Source organism: Apodemus sylvaticus, chromosome 1, assembly GCF_947179515.1.
Source record: "Apodemus sylvaticus chromosome 1, mApoSyl1.1, whole genome shotgun sequence".
In the NCBI taxonomy this organism is placed as follows: domain Eukaryota; kingdom Metazoa; phylum Chordata; class Mammalia; order Rodentia; family Muridae; genus Apodemus; species Apodemus sylvaticus.
The window spans coordinates 49,761,053-49,770,259 of NC_067472.1; the positions used below are offsets into that span (position 1 = coordinate 49,761,053).

Sequence of the window (9,207 nt, forward strand, 5' to 3'; positions counted from 1 at the left end):
GAAGTAAAAAACACCACAAGAAGACTGACAGAGTCAATTAACCTAGGACCATGAAAACTCACAGAGTTGGGGTCACCAAAGAGGGAGCATGTAGGAGCTAGAACTAGAACCCCTACACATTTGTAGCAATTGTGCAGTTTGTTATTCTTGTGGGTCCCCTAACAAATAGACTGAGAGCCATCTCAGTCTCTGTTCCCTGCCATTAGATTCCCTTCCCTACTTAGTACAATGTCTGGTTGTTCCTCAGTGGAAGAGGATGTGAATAGTCCTACCAGAATAAGTTTACACAAGTGTGAGGTTCCCCTTCTATTAGAAGAAGGGGAGGGGCAATATAGGGGGGATTGATAAGGGTAGGAATTGGAAGAGAGGAGGATTGGACACTGATCAAGATGTAAACTGAATAAAATACATAAAAAGTAAAACTAGAAAAATAAAAAACAAATAAAGAAGGAAGTAGCCTCTTTTTCCATGACTTTTGATTCTATCCGAGTTAGCCCTCAGGGGATGAGGATGATAAGGATTGACATTTTTTACCTAAGTCTACTTGTTTCAAAATTTACTTTTATATAAAACCTCATATTCTAGTAATTATATAACAATTAAATTTTTAGTATGTTCATCTGGATGTCCCCATAAAATGATCAAAATTAACTGAACACAAAAGTGTAATCACATAACAAATCCAAGTCATATTACTGCATATTTCTGACATCCATTTTTATTAGTCTTCTGAATAAATCTATGAGTGTAGCTTCACTTTAAAGGAACTTGTGTGCACATGCTTTCATAAATTAGTATTGATATGACAGAAAAAAATGTTGTATGGAAAAGGCTGAATATAATAATATAGTAAATTAAGTTTTTTACAGTCTGACCTGAAGTTATCATAACGATGTTATTCATGTGTTACTCTTCTGAACAAGATGATATCATTCTGAAAGCCAACACACCATTGCAGATATAATCACTTCAGTTTCTTTTATGAATGTAAATTATTTTTATTAGATATATTCTTTATTTACATTCAGTTTCTTGTATTTGAGTAGGGTGTGGAAATGTTATGCAGTATAGAGTTAAGGTGTGATTGATTTTTCCATGTGTTTTCCATTCTAAAACCTAAAATCAAGGCTGTAAACATCATCTTAACCTCAATAAAATCTTTGTGAATGCACTTTTCACATCCTTGTTGCTCAGGCTATAAATCAGAGGGCTCAACATGGGAATGACCATGGTGTAGAACACAGGTGCAGTTTTGTCAGCGTCCATGGAGGGATTGGAACTGGGCATCAAGTACATGAATATGATCGTCCCATAGAAAATGGAAACAACTGTGAAGTGTGAGGCACAAGTAGAGACAGTTTTGTGATATCCTGCAGCTGAGTGTATCTTTAGTATGTTGGTAAAAATGAACTCACAGTGTTAGGGTCACCAAAGAGGGAGCATGCAGGAGCTAGAACTAGAACCCTACATATTGGTAGCAATTGTCCAGTTTGTTATTCATGTGTGTCCTCTAACAAATAGACTAAGGGCCATCTCAGCTCCATGCCATTAGATTCCCTTCCCTACTTAGTAGACTTTCTGGTTGTTCCTCAGTGAAAGAGGATGTGGATAGTCCTACCAGTATAAGTTTACACAAGTATGGGGTTCCCCTTCTATTAAGATTACTATAAGGGCAAAAAACATATTGAAACTGACTAAATAAATAATAATCAATTCATTAACATGTCTATCAGAGTTCTCTCTCTCTCTCTCTCTCTCTCTCTCTCTCTCTCTCTCTCTCTCTCTCTCTCTCTCTCTCTCTCTCTCCACACAGAAAGCATCATATGAGGAAGAAATTCTTGATACTTAAATATTTAACAGTGTTGTACAAGTGAATAAATCACTGACTTCAACTGATCTAGATAAAAAAAACATTAAGATACTTTAGGAGTATCAAAAATGGAAAGGGCGGTGGTGAGAGGTGGCGGTGGCAGCAGTGCATTCCGCGGAGAAGGCCACCTCCAGAGGAACTTCAGAGTTGCAATGCATTTTACCACAATGAAGCCACATTAGACTTCTGCCTCCTGCCAGCCAGTTACCAGAGACACTCCACCATCTTGGCACTCAGACACCAGAGAGATCTGACAGTGCCAAGTACACAGACATAGTCCAAGGCTAACATCCCTTTGGTCTAAACCTGTCAGGCTTTTGCCTGCATGCAGGCCCTGGGCAGCTCATTGGCTGCAAACACCATCTGTGTGCCAACCAGGCCGGGAGGTCATTTGCCCTGCAGACAGACCAGCACTTGCAGGTGTGCACACTACCATCTTGGCTACCAGACACCAGAGAGATCTAACAGACAAAGTGAGCTAGCAGACATAGCCCAAGGCTAGCATCACTTGGGTATAAGCCTGGCAGACTTTTGCCTACACCCAGGCCCTGGGCAGCTCAGTGGGCCATCTGTGTGCCAACCCAGCCAGGGGGAGATTGGCCCTGAAGACTTCCCAGCACTTGCAGGGGCTCATGCCACCATCTTGCCTACCTGACAAAACCAGTTAGCAGACATAGCCTGAGGTGAACATCACCCAGGCCTAAGTCTGTCAGGCTTTTACCTGGACTCAGGGCCTGGGAAGCTAGGTGGGCCATTTGTAACCCAAACCAGTTGGGGGTTCTTTTCCCCTGCAGAGGGATCAGCACTCAGAAAAGGTCCCTGCAGCATCTGCCATCATCACTCCTTGAAGGAGCAAACAGGCAACACCAGGTTCACAGAGACAACTTGGAGCAGGTCACACTAGGGCTCCAAGGGCATCCAAGAGGAGCGCATCACATGAGCAATCTGTGCCAGGGGCACCCTAGTTATCCTGAGGTGCTGAAATAGGCTTACATGCTCACAGGAGATTCAAACACCAGCCAGTAACAAGACCAACTAACACCAGAGATAGCAAGATGGCAAAAGGCAAACACAGGAACATTACTAAAAGAAATCTAGGCAATATAGCAGCATCCTAACCCAATTCTCCAACAGAAAGTCCTAGATATCCCAGCACACCAGAAAAACAAGATTTGGATTTAAAAATCACCCTTGAGAACACTGGTACAGAGGGAAAGTTCCTGAACAGAACACCAATAGCTTATGCTCTAAGATCAAGAATTGACAAATGGGACCTCATAAAATTACAACATTTCTGTAAGGCAAAGCACACCAATCAAAAGGAAAAATTTGCAACCAACAAATTGGGAACATATCTTCACCAACCCTACATCTGACAGAGGGCTAATATCCAATATATACAAAGAACTCAAGAAATAGGATTCCAGAAAACCAAATAACCCTATTAAAAAATGGGGCACAGCGCTAAACAAAGGATTTTCATCTGAAGAAATTTGGATGGCTGAGAAGCATCTTAAAAAATGTTCAACATCATTAGTCATTAGAGAAATGCCAATCAAAACAGCCCTGAGATTTCACCTCACATCAGTCAGAATGGCTAAGATTAAAACATCAGGAGACAGGAGGTGTTGGAGAAGATGTGGACAAAGAGGAACTCTACTCCACTGCTAGTGGGGTTGCAAATTGGTACTACCACTCTGGAAATCAGTCTGGCAGTTCCTCAGAAAACTGGGCATGTCACTTCCGGAGGACACTGCTATACCACTCCTGGGCGTATACCCAGAGAATTCCCAAGCATGTAATAAGGATACATGCTCCACTATGTTCATAGCAGCACTATTTATAATATCCAGAAGCTGGAAAGAACCCAGGTGTCCCTCAACAGAGGAATGGATACAAAAAATGTGAAATATATACACAATGGAGTACTATTCAGCCATTAGAAACAATGAATTCATGAAATTCTTAGACAAATGGATGGAGCTGGAGAATATCATACTAAGTGAGGTAACCCAGTCTCAAAAGATCAATCATGGCATTCACTCACTGATAAGTGGATATTATCCTAGAAACTTGGACTACCCAAGACATAATCCACATATCAAATGATGTCCAAGAAGAACGGAGGAGTGGCCCCTGGTTCTGAAAAGGCTCAGTGCAGCAGTATAGGGCAATATCAGAACAGGGAAGTGGGAAGGGGTGTATGGGGGAACAGGAGGAGGGAAAAGGACTTTTGGGACTTTTGTGGAGTGGGGAGCCAGGAAATGGGAAATCATTTGAAATGTAAATAAAAAATATATTGAATAAAATAATGTCTATCAGAGCAAGATATAATCATGAGTGCCAGAACATCACAGAAAACATGGTGGACTATATTGGTCTCATAAAAGGAGAGACTTAATGCATTGGTAGTATAGATGGAGGCACTGAGGAAACCACAGATATAACAGCCAATGACTAGATATGCACACACATGTGTAGTCATGGTGGTGGCATAATGTAGGGGCTCACACACTGCTACAAGACGATCATATGTCATTAAGGCTAAAAAGTAGTTTTCCACATCACCAAAGTTTGAAAAAAAAAAAAAAGAACATCTGAGAGGCACCGTCATTGTAAGACATGATCTTGTCTCCTGTAAGGAATCCAGCTATTACCTTTGGAGTTACTGTTGAACAGTATCAAAAGTCCGCTAAGGATAGGTTACCTAGGAAAATGTACATGGGGATGTGGAGCTGAGAGGCCAAGAGAATCAACAGGATCACCCCACATTTCCTACAAGGGTGATGATATATATAATGAGGAAAGTGATGAAGAGTGGAAGCTGCAGGCCTGGTCATTGCTGAGTCCAACCAGGATGGAGTATCTCACTTCTGTCTTGTTCTCCATCAGTGATATCAGTTAATTAACAGAAGGACAAATTTTTTTTTTAAAAAAAAAAAAGAAAAATATAGTAATGGTTTGGAGAGATAGTTTAGTGGTTACAGCCCTGAATGTCTATTCCAAAAACTCAGCATCTACACAGGATCTCACAATTATCTGTAATACAGTACAAGGGAGATCTCTCTGACACCTTCTTCTTGGTCTTCTCAGGCATGAGGCACACATGTTTTATAGGCATACATGTAGGCAAGGCACTTATACACAGAAATATTTTTTAAATATTTAACAATAGGATAATAAAACAACTGGAATCTGTGAAAATTTAATGGATTTTACTATCAAAATTCCTGCAGTGTTTTGACATTTATACTTTAATTCAGCATCTCAAATCTGGTTTTAAAATGACCTTTAGCCTTTAAACTATTTCAGCCCTCTAAACTATTTTTAAGGCACTGTTTTCAATTAAATCATAGTAGGTATATGCAGACCATTTATTTTATGGAATTGTCCTTCTAAATGGTTTTTAAATGCCCAGTTTATAGAATGATACTCTAAATAGTTACTCTAAAAATCTTTAAATTCTACTAAGTAGTATTTCTCAAATCTTCCTGCTGCTTGCTCTTAGAAAATGGCCAATATTTCCAGCTTGTCTACAGCATGAGTTCAGGAAAGAATTTCTACACTAGACCAAGTTCTGAATTCACCATGCATTCCTCCTCTTCCCTTGGAAGCATCATGTACCTTTTTATCCAGAACACATACTACAGGAAAATAAGATAGAATCACTACTACCAAATCACAGGTTGTGTCTGTTTAAAAAAATACAGAAGACTGTCAGGAAACCCATGAAGAGCCTGCCAGATAAAAGTCAATCAATGTGATTTTTTATCTTTGAGTGCTTTTCTCACCTTTCTTGAAGGCTCATAGCATATTCCTTAAGTATGACCAAAGACTTTCATATGTCAGCAATGATCTAATTGGGAATAGCATGTAGTATTTACCATAACATGTCATATTCCTAGTACATGGAGTTGTGAGGAGAATTTTACACACTAAGACAGCTCTGGAGATTTCTCCACAGTATAGCTGAAGAAACTTATACTACTTCGTAGAAAAAAATAATTAACTGTCCTTGGGGACCAAGTTTGCTTCCTAGAAGATAAATTTCATGTTGAATGGATGAATGAAAACACAAAGTCATACATATTAATGTGGACTCATGCCATGCTTCTATACACAATACACATTGTAAAATGTTCAAATTACATTAAGTACACCTGTCTTCTCAAGGACTATTTATTTGCAATAATAAAAAAGTCTTTGAAAATCCTTCTTTTTAGCTTTTTATTTTCATTTCTTCCAGTCGGCCCAAAGAGTATACTGCATCATTTCTATCTATAGTAACTCTGCTGTCCACTAACACATCTGAGAGTCTTGTTCCTACGTAACTATAACTTCATAAAATATCTAATGATCATTGATTATTATTTATGGGCTGCCCATTCTAGTACTCTACAGAATGGTCTGTGTTACTTTTTACAAAAATGTCTACTTATTTTTTCTGACCATTAATTTGTAAATTTTTATTACATGTATGTGATTTTTTTCATTTGCTCATTTATGATGTTAGTATGTTAGTATGTAAGTTCAAGAAAACTTAACACAAATCCATTCTCTCTTTCAATCACATGGATACCAGAATTTCAACACATATCATCATCTTGTAAGCAGGCTCTTTTACCTACCAGGCCCATTTATCAATTACTTACTATTGAGTTTTGTAATTATTTTCCTACTCTGAGAACGAACTCACATACAAATTGAATTTTTTGACTACTTTTCCTTATTATGTAATTGATTCTTTTTATTCTATAGATGATGTACTTTGCCAAGCAGATTCTTTCCACCTTGAGACAACCATATTGTTTATTTTGTTTTTACTTGGTTTTGTTTTCTTTTTGATCTCCTGCAAAATGAGGATGAAAAAGCACTCGATCCTTGCAATGTAATACCTTCAAGTGTATTCTGTCAATTTGCCTCTAGTAACATAGTTTATGCCTTTTCATTTGAGTCTCTTATTTATTTTGAAAATCATTTTGTAGCTGGAAAGTTATAGGGTATGCCATCTTGCTTTTTATGTCGATTTCTTGGTCTCTAAATATCATTTATTGAAGATAGTCCTCTAAACCAGTGTGCTGTCTTGGAAATTTTTCAAGCATTATTTGGAGATATATATATATATGTATGTATACACATATACATATACACATACACATACACACACATACACATACACACATGCACATGCACATACACATACACACACACACACACACATACACATACACATACACATACACATACACATATACATATACATACACATACATATACATATACATGACACTTTTGATTCTAGAATCTCTATTTCTTTAGACCATACCACTCTGGAAAGTTGTATTTGATCATGGCAAACATATTTTCTAAAGTATTTCTCAATTTTGTTTCTATGTATCTTGTTGAAGTATTTTGACCTATGCTGATCAAAGATATTGAGATACCACTTTCTCTTTCATTGTGCCCTTCTTCAGTTTCATTTCTTGTTTCTATAGTAAAATTTTCAACAAATACAACAAATAAACACTAGATAGTTAATGTGGGTCACAGCTATATGTTTAATGTATCATTACAGGGAAGTCAAAGTAGAAGGAACTTGCATCTTCTCATATCATATCCACAGTCAAGAGCCAAAAACAATGAATTAATGCTGTGTGCTGATGCTCAGTTCACTCTCTACACTCATAAAATTTCAGGACTCCCTGGCCAAGAAAAGATGTCATCCAATGTGTGTAGGTCTTTTAATAAGTCAAGACAATCTTCTGAAAAACTTTAAAGGTCAGCCTACTATAGACTATCACACACTAGACTCCCTTACCAGGTGCTGCATCTGGCAAGTTGCCAAAACTAATCACCTTCGTTATCTGGCTTTGATAACAAGACAATTCCAATTTTATATAATGTATTTGAAATAATATCTTTCTCTTTTATAGGGTTTTTAAATAAAAAATTTTAAATTTGTTTAAAATATAAAAATAAAATATAATTATATGAATTTCACTTTTTTCATACTTTTCTCCAACCATTATGATATACCCAACGCCAACTGGATAAAAGAAAAACATAAAATTATATACAAAGAATCAAGTCTAAGACAAAATGAGAGCTAGCTTTGAATTCACTGCCACAGGACAAGATATCATGAACTGGATGCCAATAGCACAGGTATTGAGATTAACAATCAATAAATGGTGTCCCTTCCCCCCACAGCATTTAGCTGTGATCCTCCTGGCTGGCAACCTCCACCCTTCCCCTGGCATTATCTCCGGCCCTTGTTCCCTTGGGAACAATACAGCCATTTTCACCTTAACTACCAAGGCCACCTCAGTGCAGCTCCACCTGGAGACCAGCAGAGAACTGCGTGACTGAAAGCAGACAACCCGCGGAGAAGATCCAATGAACTCTCGGCCATTTGGGGGGCAGGGTGGTTTTTCCAAAGATTATAAATATTGGCTAATTTTATGAGGTCCCATTTGTCAATTCTTGCTCTTAGAGCATACGCTATTGGTGTTCTGTTCAGAAACTTTCTCCCTGTACCGATGTCCTCAAGGGTCTTCCCCAGTTTCTTTTCTATTAGCTTCAGAGTGTCTGGCTTTATATGGAGGTCCTTGATCCATTTGGATTTGAGCTTAGTACAAGGAGACAAGGATGGATCAATTTGCATTCTTCTGCATGCTGACCTCCAGTTGAACCAGCACCATTTGTTGAAAAGGCTATCTTTTTTCCATTGGATGTTTTCAGCCTCTTTGTCAAGGATCAAGTGGCCATAGGTGTGTGGGTTCATTTCTGGATCTTCAATCCTGTTCCATTGATCCTCCTGCCTGTCACTGTACCAATACCATGCAGTTTTTAACACTATTGCTCTGTAGTATTGCTTGAGGTCAGGGATACTGATTCCCCCAGATTTTCTTTTGTTGCTGAGAATAGTTTTAGCTATCCTGGGTTTTTTGTTGTTCCAGATTAATTTGATAATTGCTTTCTAACTCTGTGAAGAATTGAGTTGGGATTTTGATGGGTATTGCATTAAATCTGTATAGTGCTTTAGGCAAAATGGCCATTTTAATTATATTGATTCTACCGATCCATGAGCATGGGAGGTTTTCCCATTTTTTGAGGTCTTCTTCCATTTCCTTCTTCAGAGTCTTGAAGTTCTTGTCATACAGATCTTTCACATGTTTGGTAAGAGTCACCCCAAGATACTTTATACTGTTTGTGGCTATTGTGAAGGGGGTCATTTCTCTAATTTCTTTCTCAGCCTGCTTATCCTTTGAGTATAGGAAGGCCACTGATTTGCTTGAGTTGATTTTATAACCTGCCACTTTGCTTAAGTTATTTAT

The 9,207-nt window shown here is 38.2% G+C and overlaps 1 pseudogene; it reads right to left on the bottom strand.

The window, feature by feature from the left end:
• Positions 1-1,137: 1,137 nt before the first annotated feature.
• On the bottom strand, positions 1,138-4,759 carry LOC127678153 (olfactory receptor 5B3-like; annotated as a pseudogene).
• Between the last annotated feature and the right edge of the window lie 4,448 nt (positions 4,760-9,207).